This window comes from Sus scrofa, chromosome 12 (assembly GCF_000003025.6).
Source record: "Sus scrofa isolate TJ Tabasco breed Duroc chromosome 12, Sscrofa11.1, whole genome shotgun sequence".
Classification (NCBI taxonomy): Eukaryota; Metazoa; Chordata; class Mammalia; order Artiodactyla; family Suidae; genus Sus; species Sus scrofa.
The window spans coordinates 9,180,498-9,202,514 of NC_010454.4; the positions used below are offsets into that span (position 1 = coordinate 9,180,498).

Genomic DNA, 22,017 nt, shown 5'->3' on the forward strand with positions numbered 1-22,017 from the left:
CTTTAAAAGCACGCCGTTGCAGAATGCTGTTGGACGGAGTCGGTACTGCCAAGACAGATGAGGGAAACCCTTACTTCTTAGAGGTTTCCAGGAGCTTCTGAATGCTCTGCATTGGATTGACATGTGTCGGAAAAGCACACATCTAGGGACAGAAATCTTCTTGTTAGGATTAAGTCATCCACTGAATGCCGTCTCTCTCTCTCGGGCCTTCTCACACGTGCAGGGCACCGGACACTGCGTTGTCATGGCTCCACAGCTGATCTGTAGATGCGTCTCCTCGCCACCAAGGTGTGGCGGTTCATTCTTCCTCTTGGGAATCATGAATGGCAGATTCTTTCTCAGTCAAGAACTCGGTGTAGTGCCGTCATTGTCATCATCTCAGTTAGAAACAGCAGCAATGAGAACATTGGCAGGCGCTAAGGACGGTGCACTGAGCTAAAGAGGCGGTTATCACTGGCTCTCGAATAGAATTGTGATGTGATTGTAATATGTCGCCGGGTCTCCTGCCGTAGCATTTATAAAACCAGTCCTCACTTGGCTTGTCTGAGTCAAGTTGCTGATGAAGTCTTCCTACTGTTCTTTCCCGGAGAAGGACGTGAGGCTGATGGAGCCTTTGAAGATGACTCCTCCCTTCAGGAGCAGGTCCACTGATGAAAGTGTGTTTTCCTGGTCCTTGCTGTCACCCTCTGTGGGTTTTTTTTTTTTTTTTTTTTTGGTGGTGGTGTTTTTGTTTTTGTTTTGCTTTGTTTTTTTTGAGCCTCACTGGTTTATTCTTATAAAAGAGCCCGGGGTTCCAAGCTCTCAGTGGGGTGAAACCCCATGTCTGGTCTTGAGCAGGGAGCTCTCTCTCCGTGGCCCCTGCCCTCTGCCCAGCCGTGAAGCCTTCCATCTGCTCGTGTCTTTGAGGAGGCACACAGCCTCTGGGGCTGAACCAGTGGGGTCAAATAATGTTCTCACCATTTAGTGTAATTAACTCCAACCACCCGTCTGTTGCAAGCCCCAGTGCAGCCAACACAAGCACGAGGAGGCCAAGAAGAAATTTCTCCTCATTATTAAACCTAAATCTAAGCACTTGTCTGTCTGTAAAAACAGAGCAAAGGGAGGAAAACTGAAACCAGTGCACGGGGTCTGAGGTTTCAATAAATGTCAGGGAGCGTCAAGTCTGTTTGGATTGCAAATTATTGCTGGCTGACGGTCTTAGCGTTTTACAGCTAGAGATCGCTGTCCTGGGGGGGACGTGGGGGGCGGGGGGAGCCTCTCACATCACAGCCAGAGGGGGACAGAAGTTACCAAAGACTACGACAACCATAAAACATCCCAAGAGGGACTCTGGCGTTTGCTAAACTTCGTCTTTCCTTAACGCACATCTCAAGAAGCAGCAGCCCCCAACGCTCCCCTCGTCCCATCGGGTTTGAGGACGTGGCGGATTTGCCAGAGATTGGGACCTCATTTCTCTGGCTGACCCATCATAAACTGCCCTTCATCCCTCTCCTCTGCTCAGACACTTTGAACATCTGAGAGTGATAAAGACGCCTAAATGTTTCAAGGTGAATTAATACCTCCCTACACATCCTGGAGAAACACACACCAATAATTTGAGCGGTGGTTAAGACTGTTTTTCAAATGGATTAAATGAGTGGGGCAATTACTGATTAAAATAAACCGGAGGCATGAGCATTCCAGCCCTCCGTGTGGCTGGACACTGGTCCCCCTCCTGCCATTGGTGGAACGGCTTTCGCATTGTGAAAAGTATGCGTGCTGCTAAGTGCTTCTCCTGGAGTTTGTTCGTATTTTGTGTTCATTTTTCTCCTAACCGGTCCTCACTGAGGGTCTGCTGTGTGCCAGGGACTGACGTAGAGACACCGAAAACCAGGGAAGCGATGTCTCCTTTCTCCCTGTGCTCAGAGCCAAGCGTGCTTATTTTCACCAAGATTCTTTTGGTTTCAAATGACTGAAAAATCCCTCAAGTTAACTTAAGGCCAACAGGAGAAAATTGCTCTAAGGTGCGGGGGTATCTGTATTTCCAAGAGGAAGAAATACAGCAGGACCACATAAAAGCCTGGAAGTAGTCACTAGGAAGCTGTTAAAAACCAGATTACTTTCTCTGACTCTCTCGCTGCACCAGCTCTTCTTTCTCATACAGATGGGCTTCATTCTTCTTGCTCTCAGCTTTCTAGGACTTTGTCTTTTCTTAACGAGGCGTAGATTTCATTCGGTCCTTCTCAGGTGAATTTTCCGTTTAAACTGCCCAGTGGAACTTCCTATTTTAACGGCTGGCTTTTGTAATTCTCAGCTCAGAACGGATGGAGGAGACCCTCGGATTGGTCCAACTCGCCGCTAACCTTTAGTGGTTCATGCTGATTTTGAGATTCAAGGTCTGAGAACTCGTTGATACCTTTGATGGATCTGATTCCTACAGGTACACACTTAAAGTACCACAATGATGAGGTTACAGGTAGGAGATGTCATGTGACTGCTTTATGAGATTTTGAAGAAGACAAAGTCAGTGAACTAGTCAACATCTGTTAACAAACCAGAGAAAGGAGACGGCATTATAGTTTCTACTCCACTGCCACAGGAACTGTGATGCCGTCTCTTGATGGGAGCGTGACGGCTTTCTATAATCTGTTATTTCTCATCAGGATCTAGATAAGATGCCAGGAGCAGCTGCATCACAGGTGCCCTGGATATAGAGTAGAGAAGGAACTCCTGCCAGTGATGTCATTTGCCTTCTAGCTTCCCGTCCACCGTTTCTGGGAGGTTGTTGACCTAACGTCAGGATCTGCCTACTCCATCTCCTTGGGCAACAGCCAACAGAATGACTAAATGACAGGTACCAGATTGCCTTAGTAGAACCCTTAGTTAAGGATTTGAATAAAAGTATTTCTTGGCAGACTGGGGGGGGGGGGGCGTGCATCCATAGGAGAGGGAGGAAGATAGACAAGGAAGGGAAGGCAGCCAGCAAGGGATGTGGTACCAAACCTGTTACAACAGTGGGTAAATGGAGCTGAACTTACCCACTGGGGAAACTTCCGGAGCCAGGGCAGAGCACACGGCTTAAAGTCATCCTACTGGAAGGGTGAGGTCACTGGGGAAATTATAGACAAAGTCCAGTCGACTGTATTGGTGGACAGTTGTTGTGATACTCTGACACTGCCGTTTACCGTGCTTGTGGCAAAGCACCCTCGAAAAGCAGCAACGAGCTCTCCAGCAGGAAGTGAAGTGGTGGTGGGGGGGCGGAAGATGCTTTCGGCCCATGAATGATCTACCACAGTCTGGCCCTTGGGCCCCTCAGATCCCCCTATTAATTTCATCCTGTCCTGTGCTGACTCTTCAAGGTAGGGCCAGATATGATTTATTAAATAATTAAACGTAGTCCTTACAACAGGGAGATCAGCTACATTCTGCTGCCCCTGATCTCAGGGTGTTACTGTCTGTAGATCTTGGCCTTCTTAATCAATGGAAATTGATGGGAGGCCACACAGGAAAATTCAGGCAAGGCTTTATTGGGGTCCCTGCTGCAGCGCGGGGAGTGAAAACACCCAATAGGTCTTCTTGCTCAATCACTGGGTGGGGTTGGGGACTAGGGGACCAGATGGTTCCTTATATGGAGTGAGGGTAGAGGCAGGCCCAGGGGTCAGGCCAGAGGGGTGGCTTAGGTGGTCTGCCCTCCCCTTAGATGGTGGTGTGTGCAGGGGGCATGCGTAGTGCCCTGCTTTTGCTCTGGGCTCTTCAGAATTGGCAGTTGGATTTTTAGGTTTTTTTTTTTTTTTTTTTTTTTTTTTAATCTTCTTACTCAGAATTTGCCCCAGCTGCACACGCATAGGTATGTTTTCAGTCCCTCATAGTTTCTTTGTATTCTGTTGCTGGAGGAGATGTTTGTCCAGTTGCAAGCATTGCAGCCACTGCAGCAAGGGTCCCAGGTCCCCCTCTATGTCAAAACCTGCAGTCGGTATGCATTTCCTTCCTTCTCTTCTATACAGCCTAGGTCGTCCTGATTCCTGCCCTGCCTCTCTGCTGGTGGCCTGCCCAAGAGAACCCTCAGCCGTTCGTCCCTGAGCATCAGAGCCCTTGTCTCTTCCCCCTTGTCAGGCCGTTGCTGTTGCAAGGTCTGCAGTCACACATCCAGTCTTACCACCGGGCCTGGAAGCCCCGAGACACGTTCAGTGCGTTCTCTGAGTTCTGCACATCCTTATGGTCCCTTTGGGTAATGTTATTAATGATAATTAGGGTCAACTACTCGTACAGTTGGGGGGCAAAACATGCTCCCGCTGCAAGAGAAGGCGCGTAAGGGGAAATCAAATAGGCAGGATTTGGCCATTGGAAGTTGGCACTGAAATAATAAGGACTGGATCCCGGACTCCGTCTGCTGCAGGCGGAGAGAAACCCTTGGTGATGTTTGCCAAATGAACAGATAAATAGGCCCCGGCGATGGCCGACAAGAAGTTTTGGGAACTATGTCTGTTACCAGGCTTCTCGGTAATGACCTCATGTTCGAAATGATTTTGTTTCTTATGAATACTCCCCAGAAGATCCCGAGTAAGAACCTGATTTAAACACAATGAATTCCTCACGATACCATGGGGAAAAAAAAAAAAAAAAAAAAAAACTCAAGAAGTGACAACATTGTTGGCTGAGGTGATCGACCGGCTGTCAGGGGAAAATAAGGCCAAAACAAACACGGAACTCAGGACACCCTCTGGGTGAGTCCTCGTAGGACCAAGGGAGGCCGTGGAATCCGGGGCATGGCTCAGGTGCCAGACTCTTCACATCCAAGGCTCACCCGCAATCTCAGCCTTTCAAGTGATGTATTTCTCAATAGGTCCAGCCTGTGCGGGCCTTTCGATTTTTCATTTCGATGTCAGTATTCTTTCTCGGGAAAAAACCATCCCTTTTTCTTCACCCTACTTCCGCCTCACCCATCACAGTTCTACCCGGCAACCAAATTCCTCATTAAATTTCCTTCTTCCATGAAACATCCTGCTCTCCCTGCTCCCTTACTGGAAGTGATCCCCCCTCCTCTTCACTTGGTAAACTTTATTTTGCGTATATTATGCAAGTTCGTTCGTAGTGTTTTGACTCTGCCCCCACTGTAAACTGCTGAGGATAGGAGTGTACTTTAGACATCATATTAAAAAAAAAAAAAACACGTCATAGATGCCAAATATTTGTTGTATAATGAGTACAGTTTTAATAACAATCTTATATAACTTTTGTCGAAAGAACCCTTAATTTGAATATCTGAGTAGGCAATTTTTCTCTCACAATAGGCTGTATAAGTCTTACACTAGCGTTCCCCTGTCGGCACAGAAGGTTAAGGATCCAGCCTTGTCACTGCTGTGGTGTGGGTTCTTGGGTTCGATCCCTGACCCAGAACTTCCACATGCCACAGGCACAGCCAAGAAGGGAAAAAAAAGGAGTTCCCTTGTGGCTCAGTGGCTTAAGGATCCGGCATTGTCACTGTTGTCACTCAAGTTGCTGGTGTGGCATGAGTTTGATCTCTGGCCCCAGAACTTTCATATACTGCTGGTATGGCCTAAAAGAAAAAAAAAAAATCTTAGTGGTAAGGCATAAGGAGTGTGTGTGTGTAAAACACACTGGCACTTTTTTTTCAGAGCAGTGTTGACACCTGTCAAAATAAGTGAATTTTTCCATCTCAACGACTTCATATGACTTGCCCCCAACCCTATATGTATAATTATGGGTTTTATGCATATGAGAATTGGGGATGGCAAACCTCAATTTTCTTCTCTTGTTTTATGGTACCATTTTTTTTTTTTTTTGGTCCTGGAATGCTATGCATGTGTATGTTTTCATAATGGCTACCTCTTTTTAGAGAGGTGTCGGACAGTGCATCAAGATATCCCAGTTGGTATAGCAAACTGATTTTTCCAACAAAAGTACTAGAAAATTAACTAACAAGGACAGTTCAGGATTCATGTACTTATACACTTAAAAGTACTTGTTTCTCGACACCACAGAAACAGAGATGGACAAATGCCATCATAAAACTTAGACCTGGTGGCAGAAACAATGGCCACATGAAGGCAATATTACGATGGTGGAGAAAGCCACGTGCGACATAGATGCTGTCCTCCCACAGTCTTAAAGCTGGTCTTTGTCTGAGAAGTTGGAAAAGCTTTCCTGAGAAAATGAGTGAGTCGAGATGGGAGCCAGAGAACTCTGAGCATGGCCCCTGGTGCTGCCCCAACATCCCCTGGGCTGGTTAGAAATGCACGTTCTCGGGCCCCACCCCAGACGTCCTGAATAAGGATTTCTCGGGAGTGGGGGCCTGGGACCCATGTTTCACGAAGTTCCCTAGATAATGATGATGCGTGTTTGAGAAACAGATCTAAAGGTCAGGTAGGAGTTAACCAGGCAGTGTGGCTAAAGCACAGAGGAAAAGGCTGGGGAGACAGGTTAAATAACGCAGAGCCTGAGAGGCTGTGTCACGGGTTTGGGTCGACGTGCTCGTTGGGATAGGAGCCACTAACTGCGTTTGGGTGATGGATTGAGGGGGTGCAGGGGCAGACGTGAGAGGCAATTATTTGATTTTTACCTGCATTTCAAACGATGGTTGTGGCTGAGGCAGTCAAGCATAGGATGAGGCCAGCTGACTCCCCACTTGTCTCGGGGAGAAATATCGGGAAGGGAACCAAAAGTCAACAGAGAAGGAAGTGGATGGGTAGCTTCAGAGCCACTTAGGAAATAAAACTCAAAGGATTTGGACATTTGGCATTGCAGAGACACCACTCCTTTCATTATCGTTTATGCCTTCCCTTTTCTTTGTGAAGTTTTAGACTATTTGTCTCATTCATAGGAATGTGTGGGTGTCAGGAAATTAGTACCTATTGGTCACCCACCCCCTGGAACATCTGCAGTGAAAATACAGCCAATCAGCAAGGTATTATTGTGACTCTTTCTTCACCTCTCCAGCGGGCAGGAATTTCCCCCTCTGTTAAGAACATATATTAGCTTGGGGGTTTCTCCAAGAATATGAGACATCAATTTATCAGTCTTATTGGAGTCCTTTTGGGCAGCACTTTCGCGCCAGAGTGAGACCCTCTAGAGAAAGTCATAAACATCCATCTGAAGTTTGCATGGAACCCCCTGAGTGTGCTCTTGAGATCGTTTTCACCAATCACAACCTTAAATCCAGCCAGTTACTCAGTCAGTCCACACGTGGGTCAGGAGGCAAGAAAGTAATAAAAATGTGGTTAAGCAGAGCAAATCCATTCCCGCTACTGGAAAACAAACAAACAAACAAACAAACAAAAAAACCCAGAAAAAAACAACAACAAAGCAAAAAAAACAAAGACCGTGCAAAGTTTTTGTTCTAGTCGTGGTATATCAGTTTCCTGCAGTAAATCAGCACACTTGGACAGTAGGCAACATACCACTGACCATTATCACAGGGGGAGTCAAAGGGCAGGACTTATTTTAACAAGCTTTTGTTGATCACCTACTGTATGTGCCACGAGCGAGGATGGCAGGCTTAGCGATAATACAGGTAGTTCCTCCCTTCACATGGCTTCTAGTTTGGTTGAACAGAGTAATGGAAATTGATGAAGGCAGTGAAGTTACAGGGGCTGCAAATAACTCTGTGTGGGTATGAATTCTCCCTGGAGTAGGGGGTAGGTATCAGGAAGCAGGTAATACCGTACTGACTCTTGGAAGGTGAGTGTTTGACAATGAAGGCAGGGTGGCCATGGCTAAAGGCAGAAAGATGAAGTCGGCATGGCAGGCATTTCTGCAGGACCCAAGGGAAGGCTGTGATCCAGGATAGCTTCATGGTCCACTTTTGGTCTGTTTAGTTTTGTTTTGCAAGGGATGGAACTCGTTCATTGCCGTCCTCTTGGCCTTCGAAGTTCAGTGCTGGTTTTGCCTCCACAATTATGTGAGCTTCATTCGGCAGCTGCGGGGATAGAGCAGTCATGGCGGTTTTACAATTGGTTGGATGATTCCCTTTGCTTTGGCACAAAAAAAGGACACAGGGGCACGAGAAAAGCAATGCAGGGAACACAGACCCATAGTCGTTGGGGGAGCTGTGGCTCGTGCGTGGGCTCACAGGATGTGCATATTCCCAAAACACAGCGCTTGGTTTGAAAGTGCATTCAATCCTGTTATTCCATCCCGCAGTGTGTCCAATTTTTTGGAAGCAAAACCCCTAAATGGTCTCTTCCCTCTGTAATATGCTGTTTTCTTTAGAAATAGCATAAGACGGGGGGGAAGGTGTATGTTGCAGTGGAAAATGTCTCATGCCCTAACATGTACATAAAGTGGTACATTTTAAAGCTCCACCTAACCATTTCACACCAGTAACCTTCCAGGAAGGCTCCTCTGTCTTCCTCTATGGCAAAGAAAAGAAGCCAAGCTTCTCTTGTTCAGTATCTTGAAATGGGCTCAGTTTTGACGCAGTGGTCTGTAACTCTAACGCTTGTGGAATATTGCTTAACTTGCCAAGCAACCAAGCATAGCAAGTTGATTGGACCATCGTGGGACAGACTTCTTGGAGGCTTTGTGTAGGGAGGGTGACTCTTCAGAGGCTCTTCTCTGACTCCCTCTCTTTTTCTGGTAACCTCCTCTGGTATCTGATTCTCTGAGTGTCCACCAAGAAATCATTGCCTTCCCTTTCCTGACCGGAACTACCCATGCACAGAATTTTCTTTTCAAATAGAGAATTTAAGCTATCGCAGAAGAAACATCTCTCTGAGCTCATTTTATTTGAGGCAGTGCAGTAAGAAAGAAGAGAGGCAAAGAGAAGGGGAAAGGAGACAAGAAAAGGAGGGAAAAAATGACCATTTCTTGAGCAAACACATTGTGGCTCACTGGGCTAAGCCCTCTCCATAAGTCGTAACTTGCCGCTCGTAAACCCCTCATGAAGCTTCTGTCCGTTTTGTAGACGTGTAAGCTGAGCTCAGAAAGGTTAGGCAGAGTAGTCAGATGGCAAAGTGGAATTCAAGAATGTCGTCATTGCCTCTCACGCTCTGCCGCCACGTTCTACCAGTGTCATGATCTGTTTCGAATGCCACGTTTTACCAGCACAAAAATATTCCGCCGACACACAAAATAACCAGAAATAAAGTGACTGGCACAGTGAAGGGTCGTTTGCCTCTGAATTGAACTTGCTCTGCCTCTGTAGCGATACACACGTCCAAGGCTTGGCTGGGCCTTCCAGCGTTACCTTCCCACTGCCCGCTCCCAGTCTCTCCTCTTTACTGTCTCTCCAATGGCAGTTCCAGGGGCCAGGCCAATCAATCACGGTCTCAAAGGATGCCAAGATTTTTCCTTGATTCAATCATCTTTCCGCACGTGCTTATTGAGTTCTTTGTCAGGGAGAGTCCTGGCAGGAAGGAGAGCTCGTCACGGATGGTACCCATGGAAAGATTTGAATGGACGGTCTGCTTGTATGTGGGCGGGGTTCCAAGTGAAGCCCTAGAGAGGATGCAGGACCCAGAGATCAGGAGCAACAGGAAGCCGTTACACCCCACAGTGGAGGAACTAGAGTCGAGGGTGCTCTCAGCAGAGCACAGACTACAGGCGGGAGCTCCGGCTGCCGGGGGATGCCGCTGCCGCACCAGATGATGGGCCGAGGCGGTGACGGCGGGGCGGGGGGGGAGGGGCAGGACCACCATCTCTCTATCCTCCATTCTGGAAGTGCCCCGAAGCCACCTAACAATGAGTGCCATCCCTAGGACTTTACTTCCCGGGCCCGAGCAGGGTACAGTGGCACTGAAAATGGAAAATGGATCCAGGGCGAGTTGGGGATGAAGAATTGCTCGTCCAAGTGCCACCCCGTGCCTGGCTGGATCTAAGCCCTGGGGCTGGAAGAATGAGGCCACCGTCACAAAGTCCTCACTGGTGGAGATGACCTTCTAAGGCAGGAGAGTGACAGCACTGGGAAAAAAAGACAGATGAGGGGAAGAGAGGGAAGAGATAGGGTGTGTTCCATCCTGATAAGCACTAAGGAGAAAATAATGAAGCCGAGAAGCGGGGTTTGAAGTGGGAAGGAGGGGTAGAGTTTTAGAGAGAGTGGCCCGACGTCCCGCCCGTTTTGGAGAAATGTTCCCTGAAAAGGTGACATTGTTGAAAAAATCTACTAAAAAAATGAGCCTGGCCGGGGAGGGGGTAGCATAGTGGAAACAGCAAGCACAGAGTCCCTTTAGAAGCCAGAAGCCTGGTGCGGGGGAGGGAGGCTGGAGAGGAGTCCGCGGGGGAAGAGTCCTCCTCCTGGAGGGGAGGTCAGCGCTTGACTCTCAGCCTCCCGCTCTGGGTCACGGCTTCTCCTTGGTTTTGTCTGTGACCAGACACTCGACAGAGGGGCGAGATGCTCATAGCAGAGAAAAGGAGGCCGAAAGAGGCACCGTGACTCCCCCGTCAACATCCAGTGTGGGCCAGTTCTCTTACGCTTGGCCAGTGAACAGAATGCCTTCCAGTTTATAGCTTGACTGCTGCTGGGTGTGCTGTGCCTTCCTGTTGCAGTCACCCTCGGCTGGCGCGTTAGGGCAGGTGCTGGAGCATGGTGGCCAAGGCACAGGATGCTCTTTGGCAGGGACTGTGGCGTCATTCACGGTTTCCCGGGAAACCGTGACATCAGAGAGCCCTTGACGTCACGTGCCCTGTGCCCTGGGCCATTAGGTCTTCTGGACCGCTACATCAAGTTTTACTGAAAATTATAAATATTGACCATGTGTACGGTCTCCTCATGACTAACCCCCGTTCACCTCGCAGACACTACGTTAAGTCTGAACGTCCCATGTGGATTTGCACACACACGTGTGGATGTGGATATGTACGTGTGCGTACCTGCACATGCCTGTGGACGTAAAGAAATCGACATCTGCTACGCGGGGAGGGAGATCTTGCGATGTATAGATGTCCTTCTCAGCCTCTTCCCCTGTCACCTTACTGTTCAGCTATAAAGACTTCACAGCTCAGGTATCCCCTCCTCTGTGCACCTTCGCCAGATAAATCCAGGAAGTCTCAATCAGACTCTTCCTTGTGATCCCACAGCACCTCAGTGTGTCAGCGAACACATCTGTATGTTAGAGACCTATTGGCTTGTGGTTTATCCTCTCACTTTCAGTGATCCCAGCTAGTCTGCGAGCTTCTTATGGCCAAATATGTGGTGTCTCTTTCTTAATAGAGGATATGGTTGATTTTAGTCGCTTATAGCAGACTGTTTTTAAACAGTCAAATAATAGATAGATAGATAGATAGATAGATAGATAGATAAACAGGATGGGTGGGTGGCTGGATGGATGGGTAGGAAGAATGATCAACCCTTATTTAGGATATATATATCTATCTATCCCGGGTTAACAGGGATTTGCAGGTCGGGTACCCTCAACAGTTCAGTATTGAGAGGAGATGCCAATTAGATCATGGATGGAGGTGAAACTGGCTCTAGGTTTTAATTAACTAAAACGTTCCGGAGAACTGACACCTCGAGCGTAATTTGTTGTTGATTTTGTTGTTGACTGTGGAAGCAGACACAGAATACCTCAGCTTCCCTCTAATTCTGTGGCCTTGCTGGACCTGTCATCTGGGAGGTCTTTGTGATTTTATCTTATCTCTATTTGAGAGGCATAAAGATGAGTAACTAAAATGTAGTTAATAAACCCCATCTGGGTATTTTCTAGGTGAATAAACACACCATTTTTTTCCTACTGTTTTTTCATGTGGAAATGATGAATAGGACTCACAACTCTTGTTTTCATTATAAGTAGAAAAGTAGAAATAATATCAAGTTGTGATACTTGAGGTTGTTATAAAGTGCTTTAGAGACACCCTGAAAGTTTCAAATAATTATAGCTCCAGTAAAATTTTTATGGCTGCCTGTGGATTTCCATGATCAAAGAAAAAGTAAACAGAGAACACTTTTAGGCTGAAAGATATTCAGACCCTTATGATTTTTTTTTTTTGGCCCTCCTTCTATTCTTTAGCGTGATGAATAGTTTCACAATGTAAAGGCACCCACATTTGGGATTAAGTAATTGAATGAAATTAATTCCTGAATCCAATCTTCCTGCACCCCAGGCATGCTGGCTGCATAATATATTATCTTGGTAATTAAAAATATACAGTGAGCTAGATAGAAAGGAAGGTCTTCAGAAACCTCTAGGTACCGATTGCATTCTAATCCGTTACGTGGATTTCAAGTCCGTGTTCTTTCTTTTACTAAGAAGTACATTTTATTACAAGTTGTAAAATTTGAAAAGAAGTCTATAGATCAGATTTTAGTACTTAATTAAATCTTAGCATTCGAATTTTAATAATTGTGTTATTGTACCACAACAGAATGTCCTGGGTTTCAGGATATAACAAACTGCTTATAGGAGGCATGGAGTAGCAGGTCTTTTTGCATGGTTAATAGAAAAATTCTGTGTGTATATGGGTACATATACATGTGCATATGCATAGATGTATGTGTCTTTGCACCACTGTACAGTGTTCACGATTATATATGCAGCTGTTTTCATATACACACAAATACACGCACATCTGTATGCACATGCGCACATATGCATATATGAAATATGTGAATGTACATATATGCTAAAACATTCCACATATGTGTGTAGACAGTATACATTCATGTACATATGAATATACACAGGTGTGCATGATTTACCCACTTATGTTATCACTAAAACCTGTTCTACATTTGTTATGTTTTATATAAAAATGGTTAATGGAAAAAATAAAAATCAAAATAAAAAGAGAAACTTGTTGGAAATCAAAAAAGAAAGCTGAAAAATGGTATACCATAACAGTAAGGACAACACCACCTGACATTTCTTTTCCACGATTTACACAGTAAAGAAATTGAGAGCCATCTTAAAAAAAAATAAAAATGTCTACATTTAGGGAATCTGAGTGAATAATATACCAGAATTTTTTTGCACTGTTTTGAAGCTTTCCTGTATATCTGAAATCACTTCCACATTTAAAAATCAAAACATTTTTCAAACATCCTTGAAAGGGCCGCATTCTATCATGTGTTCTGCCATCATATGTGGAAGGAAGATTGAATCCACATATGAGGAGTTAGTTTTGTGCTGAGGAAAACTGCAGTTTTGAGACATAAAGATAAATAAATACATAAAATATTTATTCATATAATATTCACACATATACAATTCTGATCTAGAGCAAACCTACTCAAATTTTTAAAAAATTTATTTATTTATTTTTATTTTTGTCTTTTTTAGGACTGCACCTCTGGCATATGGAGATTCCCAGGCTAGGGGTTGAATCAGAGCCACAGCTGCCAGCCTACACCACAGCTACAGCACCACAGGATCCGAGCCGTGTCTGCGACCTACACCGCAGCTCACGGCAATGCCGGATTCTTAACCCACTGAGCGAGGCCAGGGATCGAACCCGCAACCTCATGCTTCCTAGTCAGATTCGTTTCCACTGTGCCACGTCGGGAACTCCTGTATGGAAATTCTATGTTGAACTTTTGAGGAGTTGCCAATTTTTTTTCTCACTCCTATTGGATGTAGGGGCAGCACGCAGAATTCATCCTGCAGAGATTACCTCTGAATGTTAGGCAGTCGATTTGTCCTTTGGGTAGCTGCTGAGGGGCACGTTTCCTACAAACAGTCTGGGCAGGACCTGGCAAGCGCAGACCGCATTCCCTGAAACCTGACCCAAGCCCTCAAAAGAGTCCTCTTTCATTATTGAGCCATCTGCAGCAAAATGAGAAATGACTTAAAGAGAGGTGGAGAAAAGGGAACACAGCGACATCCTTGTTTTTAAAGGACGCTGTAGAGAAGAACAACGAAAAGGAGTGACCAGAAGTGAAGCAGGAGGGTCTACACATACTCCATAGCCTACGGTGTTGCCCAGATTCGCAAACCTGCTGGCTTCTGCGTCAGTGTGGGAGCCGGATGAGGAAACCAATAGAGGCATCTGGGTCACACGTCGCCTGTTTGTGTTTGGTCTATTTATTTTCCATTGCTTTAGACTTGGCTCCTAACAGCATCTTTGTTCCCCGATCTCCTTGACCCATCCCAGCTCCCACTCCGGACCCGCAACAAAACAGAAGGCGACTACTTCCTCCCTGGAGAAGTCGGGCTTCGTGTTTGAGCAGGAACCTTCTCCATCTTCATTTCAGGCTGTGTTGCTGGTCTTGCTGCATCTAATCAGCGGGGTGTCCAAGGATTCATCCCTGAGTCTTGTCTGTATTTACTCACACCCCCTAGAAAGTCGTGAAGTTCTGTGCCTTTAAGTACATTCCACACCCTGACAACTCTCAATTTTTTATATCCTGCAGGATTGCAACTCTTTGACCTAACATCCAATTGATACTTAATATGTCCAACCCCATGGACACCTGATTTTCTTTCCCAAACCTACTTCCACCTCTGTCTTCACTCTCTCTGGTAGGAAACACGCTCATCAGAGTCTAGGTCAAATAGGATGTTGTCTTCTCACTGCTGGCATTTAATCTGTTCGCAAATCCTATTGGCTCCAGATATATTCCAATTCTAACACTTCTCACTGTCTACACTGTCCTTCCTTTGTCCAAGCCACTATCATGTCTTATCTAGATTATTACAATAGTCTTGCAGCCGGATCACCATGCTTGGTTATTTTTTCAGGTTTCTGATCACATATGATCTTATTAGTGAGGTCTTCCCAAATAACTTTATTCAGGTTTTTGTTTATTTAGATTTACCATTTCTGTCTTTATTTTTTTTAATTTTAGTTGGTGTATAATATTATATAAATTACAGGCATGCAACATAGTAGTTCACAATTTTTAAAGGTTATACTCCATTTATAGCTATTACAAAATATTAGTTATAGTCCCTGTGTAATACACTATATCCTTGTAGCTTATTTTATGCATAATAGTTTGTATCATTTCACCCCTCACCCCCCATCTTGCCCTGCCCCCTTTCCTCTCTCCACTGGTAACCCCTGACTTGTTTTCTGTATCTGTCAGTCCCTTTCCCTTTTGTTATATACACTCGTTTATTGTATTTTTTAGATTCCTCATATGATATATAGTATTCGTCTTGCTATTTCTGACTTACTTCACTTAGCAGAATGCCTTCCAAGTCCCTCTCTGTTGCAAATGGCAAAATGTCATTCTTTTTTATGGCTGGGTAGTATTCCTTTGAGTGTGGGTGTCTGCATGTGTGTGTATGCCACGTCTTCGTTATTCATTCGTTGGTTGACAGATACTTAGGTTGCTTCCAAATCTTGGCAGTTGTAAACAGTGATGCTGTGAACATTGGGATGCATGTGTCTTTTCAAATTAGTGTCTTTGTTTCTTTCCGGTATATGCCCAGGAGTGGAAATGCTGGGGCATTAGGGTAGTTCTATTTTTAGGTTTTTAAGGAACCACCATACTTCCAAACAACCCTACTTAAAAGAGCATCTCAGAATCACTCTCTCACCCCCACTCGCGTTTTCTTCCAGACACTCCACATCATAGACAAACAGTATAGTGCACTTTTTGAATATTTCATCTCCCTACTTAAGAAGGGAAGCTTCAGAAGATCAGCTTTATTGTCTGTTTTTTTTTTTTCTTTCACCGTTATATCTACAGTGCCCAGAATAGTGCCCAGTCAGAATAAAGGCCTCTTTCAAGTATTTTTATGTATATGAATGAATGGCAGGCAGTATGTCTGGAACACTTGAAAAATCTTCTCACCTAAGGTTAAATTCATGTGGTTATTAAGAAATCAGTCGTATCTTGTATATTTAAAAAATATTTTTGAGCTGGAAGATCCTCAAAAAGTAGGAGACCTTCAGAGTCCCCTCGTGGCTCAGTGGATTAAGGATCCAGCATTGTCGCTGGTGTGGCTCAGGTTGCTGCTGTGGTGTGGTGTGGGTTCAATCCCTGATTCGGGAACTCCTGCATTCCGTGGGCATGGCCAAAAAAAAAAAAAAAAAAAATAAGAAAAAGAAAAGAGGAGGCCTCTGTATGTGAAACATTTTCAGAGCCAAAGGATACCTCCCTCCGAGTTTTGGATTATAGGATGCCTACTCAGGTTGATCTGTGGCCTTCAGCAGTATGACTGTAAACCCACCTTAATCCTCTAGTGAAAGATCTCTGAACTGAGCATCTGTAGTTTAGGGTTGTAATTATGTTTTTGCAACACACCAGTGATGTGATAACAGGGCAAGTTGCTAAATCCACTTTGAGCTCAAGCCATAAATTGATGACGGTGATAATAAAAAGGACCTCACAAGATTGCGGTGGGGATCAGCTGAGATCTTGGACATGTTTTATAAAACCTCAAACATGCTACAAGTAAAAGAAACCTAAAAAAATGCTACAAATACAGTGGTGAGGACTGTGTTTTCAGGCCAAGAGAAAACATATAAAGGTTAACGAATTCAATTCTATGATTCTCTTACCACCAAATTTTGCTTTGCTGTCAGATTTATTCCAAACTCGATTCGAGGAATTATTTGGGCCCATGCGAGAGAGTCCTTTAGACAGCCCGAAAATATTTTGGTAATATTCAGGTTCCAAGCATTGTTCCCAAATTCTGTAAAGTGGCTGGGCTTTTTAGCCATAAGTCAGATCAAGGCTACGCACTTTCTTCTCTGGCCTGGCTTACCTTTCCAGTGCCTTTGAAATTATTCATCTGGCAAATGCCCAGCAGGTGATTTAAGCAAAAGCACGTGTAGGATCGAATGAAGATTTGGGGGATGCTGATGTTGAACTGGGCCTTAAACCTGCTTTGGGACTTCTGTTCACTGAAAGGACTGATCCAGTGGCCTCATTTCCTTTTTACCACCACTGTCAGTATCGCTTACCCATCACTGCTTATCGTCTTAGTGCCAAGAATCCTACTTGGCAATTGGATGCTCTTCCTTTTATACTTTATCCTATGTCTGTGAGGTAGGTGTTAGTTTCTTTATTTTACAAAGGAGGAAACTGGAACCCAGATGGGGGTAAATTATTTTCCAATGAGGAGGTACCAAACCAGACTTTATATTCAATGAGGAGGTACCAAACCAGACTTTATATTCAATGAGGAGGTACCAAACCAGACTTTATATTCAGATCTGACTTTAAAGCTCACGGTTTTGTGACCATGCCATTCTCTTTTCTAACAGCCAGTCTCCCCTTTTACTTTGTAAGCTCACTTGACATGGAGTTCCCCTAAGGTTGGGAAGTTTCAAAAAAAAAAAAAAAAGTGGGAGGAAACAGAAGGAAAAAAAAAAACAACATAAATGAACACAGTACAAAGATTAAGACTTGGAAGAAGAGGCACTTCTCACACTCTCATCGCAAAATTTTCTTTGTATGTAGGCCTACTCTTACCTGGTCTTGTCCTAATTTTATTAAGACTTTGGCAGATGAGTTTGATCATGTCTGTGGCCCCCTGTCTGTTTTGAGTTCAGGAGAGGGTGTTACTTAAATGGACCCTAAAGTGACTACCCAATATATAATCTGAAAACAAAAAGGATTCTCGTAGCCCCCAAACATTCAATAAAAAGATTTGCTGAATATACCCTTCTTTGTATTTCTTCCAGACTCTGGGTAAAGTCCTCCTGGGCTGCTTGCTCCTTTTTGCACACTCGGTTCAGCACCAAATTAAAAGAATATGAAGCCTGTATATATCACGGCCCAGCTTCTAGCTCACCTCTGGCCTTGCTGGTTCTTATTAATGATTCATTTCTTTTGACAGGAGCGGCAACATTTCAGGACTTCTTGGGTGGAGGAAAGTTGGCAGAGAGAAAGTCCACAGTGAGTAGTTAAACATTATATGAATTAATACCCCCCATCAATAGTTTAATGGATGAAATGCATTGATTGCTTTGAGAATTATGCTGAGGTCTACAGTAATAAGCAGAAATGTCTGATTTGACATCTTTTTTTTTTTTTTAATATGTCTGCAACGTAATCTACTACCAATTACACAACAACCCCACCAAAGAAGTGCTGAGTGGTCCCACTACAGTAGTAACATGTTATAAAAGCTCAAGTTTCAGGACAATTAGCTTCTGGCTACAGTTTATTACCCCATTTGAGATTTAAAAGATTTTTTTTTCCATTGCATTCCAACAATGCTTATGTGTCTGGGGCTAACACTTTAAAACAATAATGGAATGGCAAATATCTGTCTGGCTGGAGTTTGCCCAAGAAGAAGCATGTATTAGAGTTAAAAAAAAAAAAAATCAAGCCAGGCAGAGTGGACCAAAAAAAAGAAAAAAAAAAAAACTTTAAAAATTTTTTACACTGGTCAGAGTTATAATGTTTCACCAAGAAAAAAAAAAAAATGCCTTTCATTGCTATTTTGTAGAAAATTCAAGGAGTACTTTGGAGAATATGAGCATCCCTGTTTCTTTAAGGGCAGTTTTCCTACCTGGTGAGAAACCAGTCTAATTGATACTTCACATCCATCTAGCTGTTGGGTGAACATCACAAGATGTCTGGTCTGTGATCCACGAATCTCTCCTTGAATTTCCTAGTATGACCCACAGCTCGCCGTCAGGAGTTATCTTTAATTCTGATGATGACAATGGAATTTATTGAGAGTCTCTTCCGTGACCAGATGCTCTACTGAAACTTTATGTGAAGGAGCTTTGGCTCTCTGCTTTTTGAGTTAGGTGCTGCTCATTTTGCTCTTTATAGATGAAGAAATTGAGGCTCTGGTGGCCTGACAATTGCAGGGGTTCGGGGTTACCCGTAGGAAGTCTAGACCAGCGTTTGGGAAACTATTCTTAGGCTCGAACCGTCATGCAGGAGTTCCTGGCGACGATGGGGGCGAGGTGGTGATGATGAAGATGGCAAAGGCACTGATGACCCTGGGGGCCTTCTTTTCCATCTCCTGAGCTGTTTGTTAAATAGCTTTCTTTCCTCCACGTGGCCAAGCCATCGGCTTTTCCGTCTCGGATATCTACTTCCTTCCTCCCACTGTCCCTTTGCAAGGTTTTAGCCTCATCTCCTGGTGTAGCCGCCTTCCTCTCCCGGTCCGTGATCTCTTACTTCCTGTGGTTATTGGGGAACTGAGGTGGGTGGCGTGACCTGGGGAGATACACCCTTTCTCAGTAATTGTTCATGGAAACAGTCCCCTTTCAGTCAAGGGTAAGGGCGTCACTGAGATTAATGTACAGGAGTGGGTCTGTGAAGCCTTTCTCGGCTCAGGATTTCTGGACTTCTGATGCTGGATGTGATCAAGTCTAGAGAGCAAACCCACATCAGCTGATGCTTTTCTATCTAAGGCGGTGGTGAAACGTGAATTTCGATATCAGGTATGTACTGATAACATTCAAATCCCAGCTCTTCTTTAACCCTTCTATGAATTAAAATACCAAAAACGAACAAAAACTACAAGAAGAACCCATGGAAAAATGAATCCGGTAAAATAAATAAAATGAGTGAATTAGCAAGTAAGCAATAATCTGATGTCGACCTAGAGCTTAGAGTTCACTACTGACTGTCTCCTGCTCTTGGCTCAGGCCGGGGGTATTCCTTTTTTTATTTTTATTTTTATTATAGTGTTTACAGTGTCTTGTCATATATCAAAGTGACCCAGTCATACATATATATGTAGATTCTTTTTCTCATCGTATCTTCCACCATGTTCTATCACAAGTTTGGATTTAGTTTCCTGTGTTATATAGCAGAACACAATGGAATACTACCCAGCCGTGAAAAGCAATGAAATAATGCCATTTGCAGCACCACTGATGCAACTAGAGATTCTCATACTACGTGAGGTTGGGATATTTCTAACAAAGATGTGTTGACATGACATGCAGTGCTGTAGCCACAGGGAAGGGCCCATCGCCTTCACACAGATGGGTTTCCTTTGTTCTTACTCTCTTGACGCTCTTTATGGTTTCTGCCATGTTCGTTTCCCATCCTGGAATGGCTGGAGAAGGAGGTCATTGCTCCCCTTCATTTATGCGGTATCCTTCCCCTCGGCTGAGGTCAGCCCTGGTTCTCTCCTTGCAGCACGTTGTCATGTGACTCTGTTGGCTCAGTGATGCCTGATGAGTTGGCCTTCCTCCCTGCCTTCTGCCTGGAATGCTAGTCCCCGTTCCCTCTACTCGGAAAATGCCCACGCACTCTGCAGGAGGCAGCTCCAGTGTCTTCTAATCCGGATGGCTTTCCGTCTCCCCTCTCTTGCCCCCAGGTGGAACTGTGTGTTTTCCTAACACTTTGTATGTCGTATCACGCCACAAACATTTGTTTTGTGTTTCTCCTCGATGAGACTGTATTCCTTCCTCCTTTGTATCTCCAGCACAAAGCAAAATGTAAGGCCCATATTAAGTGTGTGATAAATGTTTCTTGTCCTGCACTGAGGTTCTTTGTCTCTGATGGTGTGTTTCATCCATCAAAGGTCATTATATATTATACTGTTTCCAACATACACACAACACAGTAGATGCTGACCCAAGAGCTGTGATGTTGGGTTATTTGTAATAGTTCTGCAACTACTTGGGTATCAGTTTTATCATCTGTAAACTCACAGGAATGGTTTATACGTATTTACTTTTCATTCATTCTTCAGCTCACTCATTAATTCATTCAATAAATATTTATCAGGTACTTTACTTGCCCCAGATATTGGACTTTTTAAGCATAAAGTTCCATCCAGCTCAGCTACTGCATATTTAATTAAAAAGGTGATAAACTCTGTATAGCCAGGAGAGTTAATTTCACAAGACTGCTTTTATAACCCAAGCCACTAAAAGCACAAATTGACTCAGCTTTGAATATAATTAAAACCAAGATAATATCCGTTAGTTTCTGAATCATTTTCATGCTTGAAATCATGCTGTTTTTATCAACTAATTAAAAAAAAATCAGTTCCCCTAGTAATCACAGGTCAGAATTTCAGGGTTCCATCTGACTGTTTGCCTTAGCCTTTTAAATCATTCAAGGCACATGGTAGGGAAAGTCCTTGGACGGAGAGCAATCTACATATTTGTTATTTAGTGAGTGCCTAATACATATCTAGTGTTGTCCTATATGCCCGGATGAGAAGGTCAGCAAAAGAGAACTCTGCCTTTGGCAGGTTTATAGATTTATGGGGAGAAACATGGAGTGAGCTGTGTTGGAAGAAGAACTCTGGTGGGAGGGTGTTCAGGTCAGTTATAGCAGCCAGGAGGGGATGTGCTCAGGTGTGGCTGGGGCTCAGGGGGCGATAGGAGGTTTAAGAAGAAGACTTCATAGACTCTGCCGGCTTCTAGTCTTGGTGCCTCATGTCAGTAGATGGCACTCGAGATGAGACTCAAGAAATGTGTGGATGCCCCCCATCAGAAGAAACTGGAAGGAGGGAGAGCTTTCCAAGAAGTAGGGTGAGCATTAGCAGATGGATGTAGTTAGGAAAACATCAGCCTGGTGAGAGAGAAAGAGACAGACTGGGTTTCCAGGACCCCTGAGGCTGCAGAGAAGGCTTGGGCGGGAGTATGTGGTCCGTCTCTTGGCTCAGATGCGAGAATAGTGACTTACCCTGAACACGGAGGGAAATTCAGGAGGGTCTTCATGCGGTGGAGCAAGACGATCATTTTTCAAAAACTGCTAGAAACTTAAATATGATCAAAATGTCAGCGGAGTTCCGACTAGTATCCATGAGGACGCAGGTTCGATCCCTGGCCTCACTCAGTGGGTGTTGCCGTGGAGCTGTGGTGCAGGTTGGCAGCTGTAGCTCCGGTTCGACCCCTAGCCTGGGAACCTCTATACGCCTCAGGTGCAGCCCTCAAAAGAAAGATTAAATGTTTGCTAAATTTTAAAATCTGAATTTGGAAACTGAGAAATATTTGGGTTTTCTTCTTTAAGCATTTTTGCTGAATTATTATTTTTTCAAAAAATGGGAATTGAATACTCAAATGAGATCACATTATGAAATTGAAAAGGGGAGCAAAAATCATTCATTCTGTAGAAACCTCCTTTCCATACTTGGGATTAGATCTATATTCAATGACTAAATTCTGCTTTTTCCCTCTGGAGAAGTAGTGATTCAGGATTCAAAGTCACCTGTTCATGGAGGTCGAAACAAAAGCTTGGGTTTTGCTCCTCAGACCTCA

The 22,017-nt window shown here is 44.4% G+C and overlaps 1 long non-coding RNA gene across 2 annotated transcripts; it reads left to right on the forward strand.

The window, feature by feature from the left end:
- Window positions 2,298–17,660, forward strand: LOC110255978. 2 transcript variants are annotated; one of them, XR_002337048.1, is made up of 3 exons: window positions 2,298–2,419; window positions 2,737–2,833; window positions 17,512–17,660. It is a non-coding gene; the product is annotated as an uncharacterized LOC110255978 (long non-coding RNA). The 2 variants fall into 2 exon arrangements; XR_002337047.1 differs by lacking the exon at window positions 17,512–17,660 and adding an exon at window positions 3,984–5,092.